Source organism: Camelus ferus, chromosome X (genome assembly GCF_009834535.1).
Source record: "Camelus ferus isolate YT-003-E chromosome X, BCGSAC_Cfer_1.0, whole genome shotgun sequence".
NCBI lineage: Eukaryota > Metazoa > Chordata > Mammalia > Artiodactyla > Camelidae > Camelus > Camelus ferus.
In genome coordinates, this window is record NC_045732.1 from 20,604,573 (window position 1) to 20,621,708 (window position 17,136).

Consider the following 17,136-nt stretch of genomic DNA (forward strand, 5'->3'; position numbering starts at 1 on the left):
GCTCAGGAAAACACTACAAGGCAGCTACTATTGGTATACCCCTTTTCCAGGTGAGCCATTTAAGCTCAAAACTTAAGCTCAACTTGCCTGAGGGTACACAGATGAAAACTGATAGAGCAAAGATTCAAAATTAGGTAGTCTGTTGCTAGGGCTCACACTCTTAGCTACTAGGCCATACTGTTATCCTAAAAATTAAAATATTCTTTCTAATGCAGGTTTGAACATTCAGCCTGAAACCATGGCATTTCAGAGCTGAAAATGGTCCAAAGAAAACCTACTTGGATTATCCACATCTTACAGGTGAGATGCTAAACCCAGGAAGAGGAGGGCAGGCCTCATCTTAGTAATGCAGCAAAAACAGTGGCAGAGGTATGACCATAACAACACTCCCGGCCTCCTGGGGCTCCCTTCTCGTCCTCCCACTACTTTTCGTTGCCTAGGCATTTACACCAGCTACTTACAAGTTAGCAAAAAGTAATGACAATGATGTTCTGTAATTCCCAAGTGAAGCTGCTCCCACACATTTTCCTAAAGTTACTATTGAAAAGCATCAGGTTGGTCTTATCAACCCAAAGCTCAGTTGATCAAAGCCTTATTATAATTGCCTACCTGTACTATCCACCAGTTAATCTGGAAAAACCTCTTGCCAATTTGGAAATGGGAAGCTAGATAGCTAGATTAGCAAGTGGAGGCTGGTGTGGGAAGGGTGATCTCGTAATTTTTTGGAGGGGTGATGATGAATTAAGTTATATTTACCCATTATCAATTTAACAAAAGGAACCCAAAAAAAACTTAGAACTGAACACATTTCATTTTATAAATAACTCACTCTTTTGTCCTAATTCTTTCTCCTTTCACTATAGACCATGCCAGACTAACACCAGCTGAGGTACCAGTTTGATGAACACAGCCCTGGAAGCCACATGAAATCATATTATTGCACTACTGGGGTTCAGAGACTCCCAAAGGGGCTGTGGAAAAAATCAACGGATCTGTCATCTTGGATAAGAAAAAAAATTGCATCTTTATTCTCCCTACCCTAACCAAAAGTAAGCATTTCTTTCGATTATGAATGTAGGCCATGAACTGCTGTATCATCAGCAGTGCTTGTAACTTTGTCACCCACTGAAATCAGATTTTTTTATCACATTACAGTTGTTGTAGACATCCTGAGGTACTGTTTATGCTCATCACTACTTTGAAAGTATGGTAGTTATTTGGATCATAGTTAAATCTTTTATTTAATACATTAATAAATAAGCACGCATATTGCTACATAACAACTTTTTTAAATATCTTAGTTTTAATTTCAATATACAGTTGACCGTGAACAACGTAGGATTGAAGTGTGTGAGTACATCTACACAGAGACATTTTTGAAGAGTAAATACTACAGCACTGCACGACCTGTGGTTGGTAGAATCCATGGATGCAAAGGAACCGTGGATACGGAGGGCCAACTATAAATTATACACAAATTAACCCCCGAGTTGTTCAAGGGTCAGCTGCAATTGATTTCCTTTATAATATCATGTCTTTGTATGCATTTAAAACATTACTCCAAGAAGGGTCACAGGCATCATACTGCCAAAGGGGCCCATGGCACCAAAAAGCTTCAAAACCCTACTAGACCCTGCCTGCACTTTCCCTCAGTCCTCACACCCTCTCCTGGCCATACCTCAGAAAGGAGGAAGGTACAGCAGCTCCCAGGGCAAATGTCCGCACGTGGTTTTCTCCTTGGGAGTTCTCTACCAGCCCTCAACCATACCCCCCTTCCTTCCACCCTCCTATGTCAGCTCCCACTAGGGGAGGGGAGGGAGAAAGCTGGTGCCAATGCTGGAGGCAGGTACTCACTCTCAGAGCCCTGGAAAGGCAGAATCAGCACTTGCAGGGCTGGGGAGTGAGCACCTTGTAAAGGTATATGCCCTGGGCACCCCTTGCCTTGCCCCAGTTCAGGGCAGGTGGAACCAAATCTGTACTCAAAAGTTTAGCAAAGCTCTTGAAAATATTCCACTTGCCTTTTATTACAAGTCACTCTTAACCCTGGCTCTACATAAGAATCATCTGGGGAGCTCTAAAAACTCCCATGCTCAGGATACACCCCAGACTGACTAAATGAGAATTTCTAGGGGTGGCCCCAGGCACCTGTTTTTTGGGTTTTTTTGGGTTTTTTGCATTTCAAGTTTTCCAGGTGATTATCAAGTAAAGACAACGCTGGACCAGGGCCTGAGAAAGATACTTCTGTAAGCGTCCCTCAGGAGTTCCAGATGAGTCTGAATTCCAACTGTCTGAGCTTTGGGGGGAGGGTACAGCTCAGTGGTAGAGCACATGGTTAGCATGCATGAGGTCCTGGGTTCAATCCCCAGTACCTCCACTAAATAAATAAACTTCCCCCTGCCCCCAGCCAAAAAAATAACAAAACTAACTGTCTGAGCTTAAAGAGTGGCAAATGATTAAGACTCACTCCCCATTCATGCCATCCTTCCTTCATTCATTCATTCAACAAACATGCCCTGAGTGTTCACCAGGCCCTACAGTGCAGGGGTTACCAAATTCTCCTCCCTTCCCCTTAGACTTGCAGACTGGTGAGGAAGGCAAACAGAAATTAGTCCAATGTGTAAAGGAGTATTTACAAATTCTGATAAAAGTGTTATGAGGGAGCAGACGATGAGAGACAATAAAGTAGGCAAGGGACTATCACACAGAAGCATTATCTAACAGGCCCATCCAAGGATTACCTAACTCCTGAGGGATGTGTACTTTTGTTTTAAGTTACTATTTACTCTCGATTAGGCATTTTACAATTCGGAAAGGGTAGATATGAACTTGTAGAAAACTGTTAGCTAGCAAATACTTCTTGTCTAACAGCAATGCAAATTAATTTTATCTTGAAAAGAGTATAATAACCCAGTTACAGTTTTATTGCACTGTAGGGCATTAATCAGTTTTATATGTAATTTAGCAATCTTATTCCAGCATTCTTTCTTTCCATGACTATAAATACTTCTGATTCTCCTATACTTTCTTAAAGCAGCTTTTCTACATGCTGGTTCCTTTGCTGATGAATTAATGTGACAGGACATACTTTAGATCGGATGGTGGGGACAGTCTCAGAATCCTGCAGGAGGAAGAGGAGCCACTGTGGGTAGGAGAGGGGGGAGAACCGACCGCTAGCAACCCAAGATCTTGAGATAACATGGTCTTTCCTACAGCAGGAAAGAGGTGACCCACAAATGGCTAGAAGGCCAGAGAGGCTGGAGGACAGACTACAGCAAGGAGGAGAGGTTTGAGATGAAGACAGAGAAGTAGGCAGAGACCACATTATGCAAGGCCTTACAAATCAGTGCAGAGACTTTGAATTTAGTACTATGTACAGCAAGCAACCACTGAAGGGTTTTAAGGAGCTGGATAATATGATCTCATGGGTATTTTGAAAAGACCATGCTTATTGCTATGTGGGGAAAGAGACTGGAGAAGAGAAGAGAGGAGGCCAAGAAACCAAGGACAAACTCACTGTGGTATTCAGATGAGTGGCTGAAGGTAGCCTGGTCTAGAAGGGGCAGAGAGATGGTGGGAGCAGGCAGTGAGACTGGGGCCTCACTGGCCAGATTCTCGATGCGGTATACTGGGGAGTGAGTGAAAAGGGACAATCAAGAATGGCTTCCGGGTTCCTGGCTTAAGCAACTGTATGTGGTGGAAGTATTTAGCAAAATGGGAAAGGCTAGGGGTTAGAGGTTAACACACATACACATGGACACAGGTCACTCATGAAGGAAGGGTGGCCTCACAACTCCCTGGGTGTGATAGGGCTACCATAGTATTTCAGATTAGGCTCTCACAAAGCGTTCTCTTTGACCTTCAAGGTTTGTGTCATCAGACATTAAACTAATGGATTTCAAGCAACACATTGGTAAATGCCAAGCAGTAGCTCAAAGTTTGGCCCAATCTTGCCCTCATTCTTACACAACAATTGCTGACTGCAAATAATTATTATTTAATAAATCTTTAAATGAAGGAAGAAAATTCAGAATTAACTCTGAGTCTACAGAAATCCTCGGAGGTAAAAGGCAGCATCAAGATTTATAAAATACAATCGAGAAAGCCTTATTGGGAAAAACGTTAATCCTTTACACAAGTGATAACTTAGGACAATCCGTGCCTCCCTCCCAACTCCAGGAAATTAGGCTGTAGATCTGAGCACAAATCTGGTAAAAGACTTCAATCTAACTGAACATAAGCAACAAACATATCAGAAGTTTATTCTTTCACACAACAAAGCAGCTCTTAACTTCTCAAGAAGATGAAGTTGGAAGGTACCTACAATAAAGTTTAATGATCATTTACAATGGAATGGAAACTACCAGTGCCTACCACAAATCCAAATTCAGTGAGCTGTAACTTTAAACTAATCAAAGCAAGTGACTGATAGCAGTGACTGATAGACAACAAACCTGCCACTGAAATAACACTCCATCAAGAAACCTATTTCAAGGAAATTAATTGTGTAATATCAAGGGATGCTTTTGGGGTCAGGTTTTTTTTTCCATTCAGAAAACATTTCAGGATTACAGATTATAGAGTAGGCACCTTGCTAAACAGAAAGAATAATCAAGAAGCTACTCTGCATAGCAATAAAGAGCATGGGAACTGAAGGCTAAGCTCCTGGCTCCAAACTCTAACCTTACAATCTTAGGCAAGTTACCCAACCCCCTGAACTTCAATTTCCACATCTGTAAGACAGGGAGAATAACAGTACGGGGGCAGAGACTTCCAGTGTTCACCTACAGCCAGTTCTCCTCTCCGGGCAGGCCCAGGAGGGAATTACATCTCCCTCAGTCTGCTCTGCAGTTCAGCAGATCCACGTGACAAGTTCTGGCCAACGCACTGTGAGCAGCAGTAACCTGATACAGGTCAGGCCAATGCATTTAACTGCTAGACTGAGAGATGATTTCTCCATGGTGGCAATTACAGGAACAGGTGCTGTGTTGGAGGTGCCACAGGATAAAGCAGCCAGGATCATGTAGGCCCCACAGCGAGGGCAGCTGCCCTGGAGGATCACCCTGACCCACTGCAAAGCAGGAAGCGAGCCTTTGTTTGGTTATGGCACTGAGATTTCAGTGGTGATTGTTATCACAGCTCATCCTAGGCAGTACAAACTGACATGAGTATCTAATTTAGGTAGATGTTCTGAGGACTAAATGAGACAGTGTCTGGCACATACTAAGCCTTTAATAAAGATTAGCAAGATGATCACGGCCTCTTGAGGGTTTGTGTAAAAGGGCTTCGTTCCCCCTAGTCAAGCTAGCAGAATCTTCTCAGCTATTTGGAATTGTCCTACAAGGTTACTGTGTACTAACCATGAATCCTGAACCCACTCTGAGGCCCACCAGGGACTTCACAGGACAGGCAGAAAGAGGTGAGCAATTTTTATCTCAAAAAGAGAAAGAGGAAAAAGTTCCTACATAGCTGTGTCAACAGAGGAAAGTAATTCATATCAGACTGACTTAACAGAAAACCTCAGCACATCCAATGAATAATCACCTTCTTCATACAGCTTTGTAAAACGAGTGAGTACTGGAGCAGTACAAATGAAGCTAAGAGTTTACAGTTTTGTTTTTTGTTTAAGTTTGTGGAAAATGCTCAAGTATATGGTGCATTGGGGGCAGGGACAGCAAGGTAAGAAAATGTTAAATCAAAACTTTGACAATATAAATTTATTCTGCCAAAATTTCGGTAGCCCCAAAGTACTTAATAATCATCAGAATAGTGCTTTGGGAATTGGAGGATTATAAGATGATCATATCTGATGTGACTGGCACATAGAACCTTAAAAAACTTTAGATTCCTCGAATGGAAAATTAAACTGAGTGTTATTATTTTGCCACAGGCTCTAGAATTCCTGCCCTGATCTTTTCCTGCTAAAGAACAAAATCTACTTTAACTGCAAGTCAGTTAAAAGGAACTAATCTCAGGTCACTCTCTGAAATTTTTTCCCATTTAAAAAAGAAAAAAAAAACTATAATACCTGATAAATTTTATTTTATTAAAAAAAAGAGTTGGAAGAAGAAAGGAGAAATTCCACAAATGCTTATAGAACAGGCCTTAAACCCACTAAAAATGGTTCTCATAAACAAGAAGCCTGTCATGGATAATAAAATGTATAAATGCGAGATACTTACCACATTTAATACTCTCTATCCTCACAGGGAGGCCAGACTGTGCTGCAGCGATTAATTTCAAGGCAACGTAAAACTGTGTTGGACCAAAATAACCAACCCGCTTGGCACCGCACAGTTCTGTGATCTGCAAACAGACAAGAAAAGGGATGCTGAACACGCCATTCTATAACAGGAAAATGAGACAAAATAGATTATGAAATCTTAAGGATTTCACAGAGTAACTAACCAAAACGTCCCTGGAGAACCTATGTGTACATGCTGGTTGGTGTCTTTTTCCTCCAGTTTACAGGGACATTTTCAATTTGGATAATTCAATTCTACCTACTCATGATGTTTCAGGACTGAGTGATTATTTCTCCTCTTTCAAAGATAAAAATAAAGGTGACAAAGGATGGCTATTAATCTTCTTATAAAGGAGAGCAATTTTTTCAGGGGGTGGATTCTAATGTACAAAGTCTAGAAAGTCACCAGAGTGAAGAGAACAGATTAGTCATTATCACTATTTGTGGATTATCCTAGTTGATTGAAATTAAAAGTGAATTCATTACTTTTAAAGTTTTCAGGCAATATGATTTCTTAAGCATTAAAATTACAACTTGAGTGCTCACTTCAGAGAAACAAAAAAGAAGTACTAGACACACAAATATTATCAAGATGTTGAAATCGTTATTGGTAGTTTAAAAATAACAAATCAAATAGTCAATGACTTTTTTAAAGTTATTTCAAAGTAACAGATATTCAAAAGTTCAAATAATAGTAAGTGGGCTGAAGAACTAAAAAGCACCCCCACTTTCTATGCCCCAGAAGAAAACACTGTATTCTTCTACAAATGTTCTCTGCATATATATAGCACACACCTGTGTTTTTCCTGTTGTTTATTCAAACCTTGTACAAATAGAATACCACATACTCTTGCAACTTGTTTTTCATTTAGCATTATCCCTTGAATATTTTTCTCTAACAGCACAGTTCAAATTACTGCATTATTTTAACAACTGTATAATATTCTGCTGTAAAGATACACTGAGGGGTTTTTTATTATTACTATTAGTTGGTTCTTACGGATGGACTTTTAGATTTCCAATAGTTAAATATTAGAAGTACTTTCAGAACAAACTATAAACAGCCACTAAGTAATCTTAATAAAATTTCAACTAAGATGTCAGCAAAAAATGGCACAATAAGGGCCTCCAAAATTTCTCTCCTCCATGAGAGCAATGAGAGACCAACTAAAAATGGACAGAACTCTGGAAATTAACCAAAAACTTGCAGCAATCCAGGAGTGTTTATTCAAGAAAAACAGTAGAATCTCAGGAAGAACAGTGAGCTTTGTGGCATTTTAACTGGTCTTCCTCCCATTCTCCCCGACCCCAATTCTGAGTATTTCCACCGTACTGCAGGCAGGGAGATTGGCAGCCACAGGAGGAGACAGGGCAGGGCTGGGCTTCTTGGAGATGAAGACCAGTGTTTGTCATCAAATTGGGATCGTTTTCAGTCATTATTTCTTCAAATATTTTTCTGTCCCTCTCTCTCTTTCTCCTTCTGGTACTTCTGGTATTTGCAATATCCCACAGTCTCCTCTCCTGGCCCTAGACTAGGAGCTGGGGTCAGGGGAGTGAGTCCTGTTTTCTTGACTATACCCACCAAGAACAGAGCCTCCATCATATGGAACTAGTGGAGGTGGGGAGGGGATGAGGTCATGGCTCAAATGCTGCTGGCTCACTGTTCTTAGGAAGATTTAGTAGATTTTCTCAAATGTTTCTCCGTTTACTGGATGTCTTCAGATCACTTTCCAGAGGCTTTAAATGATTATCCTTTATAATTTTTACCACTTAAAAGGTTGTTTCACTGCGAAGAGGGTCTGCTGAGTTTCTCACACTGCCATTCCAAAAGTCTCAACCCTCCCAGATTCATTCTTTAATGTATATTTTTTTTGAAGTATAGTCTGTTTACAATGTTCTGTCAATTTCTGGTGTACAGCACTTCAGTCATACATGAATATACATATATTCATTTTTCATATTCTCTTTCACCATAAGTTACTACAAGATATTGAATATAGTTCCTTGTGCTATATAGTATAAACTTGTTGTTTATCTATTTTTATATATTAATTAGTATCTGCAAATCTCAAAATCCCAACTTATCCCTTCCCATCCCCTTCACCCCAACCATAACCACAGTTTTGTTTTCTATGTCTGTGAGTCTGTTTCTGTTTTGTAAATAAGTTTGCTTTTTTCATTTTTTAAGATTCCATAAATAAGTGATATCATATGGTATTTTTCTTTCTCTTTCTGGCTTACTTCCCTTAGAATGACATTCTCCTGGTCCATCCATGTTGCTGCAAATGGCATTATTTTATTATTTTTTTATGCCCAGATTCATTCTTGAGTGGAGAAGCAATAGAATGTTAGGTAAAGAGAACAGCTCTTGGAGTAATGCCTTGGGTGTGAATCCTGGCCCGAGCACTAGTCAGCTGTCTGTCTAACCTAAGGCAAGTTACTCAATTCTTGTGCCTCAGTCTCCCCATTAGTGTAAACAGGTGCTTACTTCATGAAGGCTAAAGTAGCAGTGCCGACAGTAGTGTCCATTCAATAAACACACCACTGTGTAATCTGTTGGTCTACTTGTTTGTTTTGTTCCCATTCCAGGTGTATATTAGAATAACCTGAGAAGCTTTTGAAAAATAGAGGTATCTAGACTCCACCCCTAAAACCTCTGCTTTAACTGGTCAGTGGAGTGGCCCAGGCACTGGTATTGTTGTAAAGCTCTCAAAGTAATTCTAGAGTGCAGCCAAGGTTGAGAATCACTGCTCTGGTAATTTCATTCTCTCTCCAGGCTTCAATGACCATCCAAATGCTAACGATCACAAAATCACTCTCCAAACCTAACATCTCAGACACTGCATGCATTTTTCCAAAATCCTCCTGGGCATCTCAAGGTGGATACCCTAAGCCATCTGAGACATAACATAAACAAACCTAACTCATGTGCCCCTCTCACATATCCTTGAACCTGCTGGTCTTCCAGCAGCCCTCACCTCACTGCTGACATCAACTACTCCACATTCAAGTCAGAAACTTACCTTCAATGCTAACCATATCCAGTTGATTCTACCACAGAATCATCTCCCAAATCAAGGCTATCTTCTCCCTTGCCACTACTTTAATCCTTCCTAATATCTCACCTGGCCATTGTGACACTTGTTTTTTTAACAGAATTCACACATTTAACCATACAGGGGCAGGTTTCCTTTTTAACTTTTTTTTTAAACTTTATTCCAGTAGATAGTGTTCTTCTCTCAACAAAAGGGACAGGCACTAAACCTGAGAAAGGGAAAGAACTCCTAAGTTTGACTTTCGGGTAACAGTGTAACAGTTTTCCTCAAGGGTGCAAGTAGGATGGATCAATACTTATTATCAGAATTTGCTTCTAGAAGAAATGTTGCTCTTGAAACTTAAAAAACTTTTTTCTACTAATTATATATTTAGCTATTTATTCATATAGAAAAGCATAATATACAAAGAGAAAAGCATTCTTCCAAATTGTCTGGTGAAATTGTGGTTCATTCATTTTTGTTGTTATTCAGCACTTGTGTAAATACATCACAAATCATTTATCCTTCTGCCAGTGGACATTTGTATGGTTTCCAGTTTGGGTATGAGGATAGGGAGTACTGAAAGTTCCAACCCTCTTATCACCTGGTCGGTTGCCCAGGAACCTGCCTCCAACGCTGTTACCTAGGGGCTCCCCGCCCAAGTTGCCTCATTAACATAACAAAAGGCACCTTTATTGCTCTGACCACAGCAAATTCCAAGGGTTTTTGGAGTTCGGTGCCAGGAACTGGGTTGAAGACCAAATACATACTTCTTATTGTAAGTCACAACATCACAATAGACCATTTGTATGTAACTGATTCTCTACTAGACTAAGCTTCATGAAATAGGGAGATGAATGTCTTGCGCATTGGTTCCTTTCCCTGCCATATTGTTTATGCTTAATAAATAGTGGTTCAATAAATAATTTTCTTGAACCAGTCTCTCCTCAGCTCATCTTCCAATTCCAGTTCATCCTCCATAGTGCCTGCATATCTACCTTTCAAAAGCTGGCAATACTGCTCTCCTGCTTAAAGATATCTCAGTCTGGATTCCTACCACCTTCAGGACAAAACCCTATCTTCTTAGTACAACATTCAAGTTCCTTCACAATCCCGCTCTGAGCAGCTTTTCTATTTCATCTCTGGACACACACACGCACACCATTCTGTAGCTGCATTCAGCTTCTCCTGCTTTCCCAAACACATCTTGCTCTTTTACATTTCTCTACCTAGTGTACATGGTACAGAAGATGGGGAACTAAATAGTCTTAAAGTCAAGGTTAGTCGGGGTGAAATCTAGTTTCCTTGTATGTAAAATATTATCTCTCTCATCAGACTATGAGGGAAAAAATGTACTAAATGAACCCAATATAATGCTTAGCAACGTTCAAGAATTTCTGGGTTCCATCCCATTCACCTAGAATTGGAACACCCTCCCTCCCCACTAGATTAAACTCAAATGTTACTGCTCTGTAGCTCCTTCCCCAGTCCCCACTTATAGTCTATTTTCCTAGTGTATTCTCTGACTACTCAAATGTCTATAAATGTCTATCACATGATACATTATTGCCTTTGATTTGCTTCAAAATAAAAGTGGGGAAGGGAGTAAGTAGAGAGTATGGGTGAAATAAGCATGAAAAAGAGTTGAATATTACTCAAATTCCGTGCTGTGTACTTTTGTTTGAAATTCCTCATGTTCAAGATTTTTAATATCTATTTCAGCACACTGTATATTATAATTATCTGTTTATCTCTGCCTCCCATTAAAACGTCTTCTCTCCAAGGGCAAGGGGTAACTTCCATTCATCTCCCAACATAAGGATAGGCACCCAGGATACAATCTAAAAATTCTCAATCAGAGGGGAGGGGATATAGCTCAGTGGTAGAACTTGTGCTTAGCATACACCAGGTCCTGGGTTCAATTCCAAGTACCTCCATTAAAAATTCTCAATCAAGTGAAGGAAGCAACTCTCACAAATGAAAAGTAACTGGGTTTTACAATACATTCCTTATTGTGAATAAATACATTACGTATCTTCAGGTACAGGCTTGCCTGCACGTGGAAAAAACCAACATCATCAATGTAGTTCCAACATCAATATAGTTATTTTGCAGAATAATTATTAATATTAAGAAAGTGTAATCCTTGCTATGTGAACAATTTAACAACTATATTTCAGGCGGTGTTAATTTATTATCAAGTTAACCTTCAGTTATTCCTTTACCATAACTACCACATAGACCTAGAAAGCTCTTAACTAAAAGGAACTGAACTGCTGTCAAAACATTCTCTATGGTACTTTGAGACTAACACCCGAATCTGACATTAGTAAATTGCCTCATTTACCTTGGAATCTGTCCTTTGGTCCCATATACCAATAGAATCGCTGCTTTGAAGCCAATGTAGAATATACACACATAAGTGAGGTAAGCCCATAGGTCACTTTTCTTGCTCTTTGTTTATCAAACCTCCAGGAGACATACTAAGAACTTTCTGAAATAGTCAAGCTGCAAGGAAGATAAATTATAAGGCTTTGGAACTTACATAAGGAGCTTCGTAAGCCTGAGACTTCTCAATCTAAAAAGCAGGTTAACTCTGTAAGGTTTTTTTTCCTTATTGAGGTTCATAATATTCTGTCTAAATTCTCCATGGAAAAGTTCTAAACTGTGGGTAGAAATATTTTCACTCACTCTAAAGAAAAAATGGTGGGGCTTTATCCCAGATAATTAGCAGGAGATATTTTATATAATTGTTCCTTCAAACAGTCTAAGTTGCCAAGATTTTCTCAAAATAAAGAAAAAACGAAAAGACTCCACTCTTCTTCAGTCTAACCTCCAAACCTGCAACCCTCTCAGCCAGATCCACCTTAGGTTACACATGGTGCAAATTTCTAACACAGGACAATAACCTATGCACTCATGTTTGTTTTCTCAGGTGGAAGGCAAGAGATGAAAAAAAAAGGAATGGATGAAATCAACTTCCTCACAGCCTACAGATGTACATTCAACTGTCGGGGTGCTGGATACACATCAGAAAAATTCACCGACCATTTGGGACAAACCTGGACCAAGTTCTGGAAGAAGATGGTAGGCCACTAAAACAGCTTCCCTCCAACCTAATTCTGAAAGATTAAGTGGCTGTGCTGAGTAATCAGTCCCCACCCATTCCAGTTTGCCTGAAATAATACTTTCTTTCTGAGCTGAAACGTAATAAATTTTCAGAACTGTTCAAAGGTTTGAATAAGCATCTCTCTTTCAAGTATTTTTAAAGACTTCCTCAGAGAGATTTAAAAACTTAAAGTCTTGGTGGGAGGGGTTGGAAGAATTCCAAGAGTACTAGTGGACTCTATTTTCTAGTCTCTCTCCGCCACAGTTCAGAGTCTCTGCTCACACATCTACTTCGAGTCCTGCCCCCAGACTCATGCACCCTCACACACCACTATCAGCATTCTCTCCAGGATATCTTATTAAAGCAAGATTCCCGGCCAACTCAAACAGGCTTCCGGGACTCCAAGTGCCCTTTCCTGTAACCCAGGCTCTTCACCATGGTTGCTGAGGCCCTCCCATCTGGCCCAAACTATCTTTCCAACAAGCCCATGTCTGTCTCCTCCCTAGCCTGTACTTAAGGCTTCAGCCACTTCGGATGCCAACCAGTCTCTCAACACAGGAGAGCCATGCAGGCCTCTACACATCTGGTATGTGTCCTGCCTGGAAGCCGGACATTTCCCACTTTTTTACCTACCAGGCTCTTTCTTCAAATCACCTCAAGACCAACCTTGTCTTTAAAACCATTGTCAATTCCATATGGCATGTTTTCTGCATTCCCATAGCCCTTTTCACTGCCTTTCCATCACATCACTAGCCTTGTAACAGCAAAATCAGTATTTCGGTCATTGCCTCCACTGTACCCCATCTCTTTCCCGTACCCTTCAAGTGCTCAGCACAAGGCAAGAGTGGGTCTTTATCATTCGTACCCCCTAGGACTCATACTTTACACTGCTTGCTATATATTCAATTGCTCAATGAATGTTTGTTGAATTAATTAATCTTCACACCCTGCAGTAGCAGAATTTTCTTCTTTCTCTCATCTTGTAATTACTTTTAGAAGTGGCTGCTAAATTGGCTTCAGTCATCTCACACTATACACCCTGAGAGTTCCTGTAGGAATATAACTGAATATTGACTTCTCTGTCCCCTCCCTGCTCAGCTGGGAGGGGCAGGTTAGGGTCAAAGTATGACGATCAGCCTCCAGGGTGCGCTCTCCTGGCCCTCTGCCTCATAGCCGCAACACCTCTGCAGTGCTCCAGCCTCTCAGCACTCCCAAGATGCACCACAGACTTCTTCCTCCAACCCTCCTTCTACTTAGCACACCCCAAGGAGATGTCAGCCTCCCCAGAGTCACCCTCAAAAACAGAAATACAGAGGAGACTCTGAAGTACATGCTTATAAGTTGCACCTCAGCCTCTCAGGAAACAGCTGAAGACTCAGGTCAACTATCCCAGGTCTTCCTTCCCCAGTCATTTATACAGTCTAAAAATCAAGAGGGACTTTCAATCCAGAGGGACGTGGGTGACCACCCAAGAAAGTATGAACCCCATATCCGAGTACCCAATGTTAGGTACCAAAGCATATGCCTAAGCCAAACCACCACCCTGCTAAAGAGAGAACATTCAGTGCTTAGGAGTGATTTCAGAGAGAAGCCTACTAATACCCGAAAGCACCTATTAGTTTCAAGTGTACTGGGCACCTCCCTATCGAGAGCACTGCACCCAGTGCTACACTAGGAAGTGAGCAATGCTGAACAAAATCACTTATTCTTTTCTCTCTCTCGTCCTCCCCTCACTCCCTTTCCCTTCCCTACCTCCTTCTTCTCCCTCCCCCACCTCTAAATAGCTTATCATTCACATCCCCAAAAACAGGAATATTCTCCTCCAGCATCTCCACATCTAAGGAAGTCAGCATTAATATTATCATACAGCATATGGTACATACTCTCATTTCCTCAATCGTCTTAAAAACAGCCTATAGAAAAATAAATAAATAAATTCTTTAAAATGGCCTATAGAACTGAATTTTCTTCCTCCCATCCAGGATTTAATTAATGTTCACCAACTGTATTTTTATTTTATGTCTCCTTAGTCCTTCCCTAACCTAGAACAATCCCCCTCCATTCTTAATAACACTGAATCCTTTCAAGAGTTCAGGCCAGTTGTCCTGCAGAACGTTCCACATTTTGGATCTCTGTTTCCTTGTGACAACATTCAAGTCAAACATTTCTGGAGAACACCACACAAGTGACACTGTGATATATAGTAAAAGGTACATATCAGTGAAGGGTATGTAAATTTCACAATATCCCACCACTGACCGCCAAGACTGGCCATTTGGTTAAGGTGGTGACTGCTAGATCTCTCCATTGCAAAAACATGCTTTCACAAAGTTCTATGAGACCAATTGAATATCCTATCCCCTGACAAATCGGCTTTTGACTCTAATACTAATTCTAAGTAAATTGAGCTAAATTACATCAGCATCTACAGAACTAGAATCCTAACACAAAAATCCTATGCACAAACGCCACATGTTAGAAAGTTAAGTGAGATGTTCAAGGTCACGAGTTCAGAGCCAGTACACAAAGCTACATGTGCCTGGGTCCAAATGCAAAGGTCTTTCCATTACATCAGGGGTTGGAAAAACGAATGTTTATGGACCAAATCTGGCCCACTGCCTGGACTTGTATGGCCCATGAGCTGAGAATGGTTTTTACACATGAACATTTTCAATCAATCTGATGATATGGAACACTGACTTTGAATCCTATGAGGTAAAATGTTATCCCTAAGACAAGAATTCCATAGTTCTTACTAGTAGATCTGTATTACCAAAAAAAAAAAAAAAATAGTACTCAATTACTATATTTTGAATGTTGTCAAAAAAAAGTTTGTGGAAGTTTGTTTTCTCTCTTGTTACGTAAGTAACTATATAAGATCCTCAATTGTGCCTCTTGGCCCTCAAAGCCTAAAATATCTACTACCAAGCCCTTTACCAAAAGGGTTACTGACCCATGATAAGACTTTGCCTCTGTAAGCTATACATTACATCCTGAGGATACCCTCAAAGCCATGCAGAAAGGTATTTTTCTAAAATAACCAGCTACACTAAGTAAATGCCAACTTAAAGAGTGAATACTTCGACTAAATGAAAAGAACACACGTGTATCCCCCTCATTTTCCACCCATTTATATACATTTGTTTAAAATTTTTAGGAGTTTTCAAACTAGGGCTTCCTACATTACTATAAACTTCCACAGCAACCAACTGGAGCCATACTTCAGATATGAGCAAAATCTATGCAATAATTCACATGCAAAAAATAAGATTTTGATTTTTGCAGCCTTACTGAGGTAGTATAATTAACAAATAAAATTGTCAAATATTTAAAGTGTACAACATGATGATTTAACATACACATACATTGTGAAAGGATTCCTACCATCAAGTTAATTAACATATTCATCACCTCTCATATTTACCTTTTGTGTATGTGTGAGAATCCGTAAGTTCTACTCTCTAAGCAAATTTCAATTATACAATACCATTATCAACTACAGACACCAAGTTATACATTAGCTCCTCAGATCATATTCATCTTAGAGCTGAAAGTCTGTACTCTTTTACCAGTGACTCTCCTTATTTCCCCCGCCCCACGACCCCTGGCAACTACCATTCCATTCTCTGTTTCCATAAGCTCAACTTTCTTTTCTTTTCTCAATTCCATATATAAGTGATATCATGCGTATTTGTCTTTCTTCATCTGGCTTATTTTACTTATTAGCTTTTTAGTTTTAAAAGGAGAAGGTGGTAAAAATCTTTGTAGCCATTCTTTGAAAACATATTTATGCATTTGTAAACACACAATAATCCAAGATCTCCCAACATGTAAGCTTCTCCAAGTTGCAAATCTATTTTGGAAGCTACATTATCTTTCAGCTCCCCCAGGATGCCATTCAATTTAGGGCCAGAGAGCCTATAATATATTGTAGACCAAATCTAGCTGAGATAATTAATTAATAGACAAACAGATAGATGAAAGGATGAATGAACGAATGGCAGAAGTTTTGGTCCAAATCTGGTTTTTCAGCATTCTTGGCCCAAGGCCAAAACTGACCCCAGTAGTGGGGAAGACCCTACCTGCCACTCTGGTTCAGATGGAATCTCAACAGGGAAAATATTCGGGGCAAAAAATGAGGAACTCGTGTACTGCCAGTGGAAGCACAAAATAGTATAACATTCAGAGACTGTTTGGCAATATCCATAAGGATTACAAACAAACCAAAAAAAATTACGATCAAACTTTTGACCTAGCAATTCCACCTCTAGGAATTGACATTCCATTTTATACAAGCAAAATGACATGTGCACAAGGTCATTCAACATGTATAGTCTAAGATACAGATTTGAAAACACCTAGAGGTCCATCACCTAAAATATTAATCAATTGTGGTTCATCCACACAATAGAATTCTAGGTAGCTCTGGTGGAGATCTGTCATATCTGTGATTGCCCATCATCTTTCAAAAAGCCTCTTCTATTGAGAAATTTCCGGTATTACGAGTCTCACCTCCCAGCTTGAAAGCTGAGAATCGAATTCCTAGGCTCCTTTGCAGCTAAACTGCAAACATATGACCAAGTCTCCACTGATTAGAATATCCACACAAGACTTTGCTTGAGAAGTGAGAAATAAAAGGAAAGAGGCTCTGCTCAGAGCTTCTACTTCTGCAGCTGGGAGGCTGCGGTGGCCGCAAGGTTGCCTTCCTGGCTCAAGATGACAACAGAAGCAACTGCAATCAAGTCCCTGCC

General features: G+C 40.1%; 1 protein-coding gene across 1 annotated transcript in view; it reads right to left on the reverse strand.

The window, feature by feature from the left end:
- Window positions 1–6,300, reverse strand: part of REPS2 (RALBP1 associated Eps domain containing 2) — a 131,269-nt gene extending 124,969 nt beyond the window's left edge. Inside the window, exon 1 of the mRNA XM_032475655.1 lies at window positions 6,180–6,300. The gene's annotated coding sequence lies outside the window, so the exon portion shown is untranslated. The remainder of the gene's footprint in view (window positions 1–6,179) is intronic.
- Between the last annotated feature and the right edge of the window lie 10,836 nt (window positions 6,301–17,136).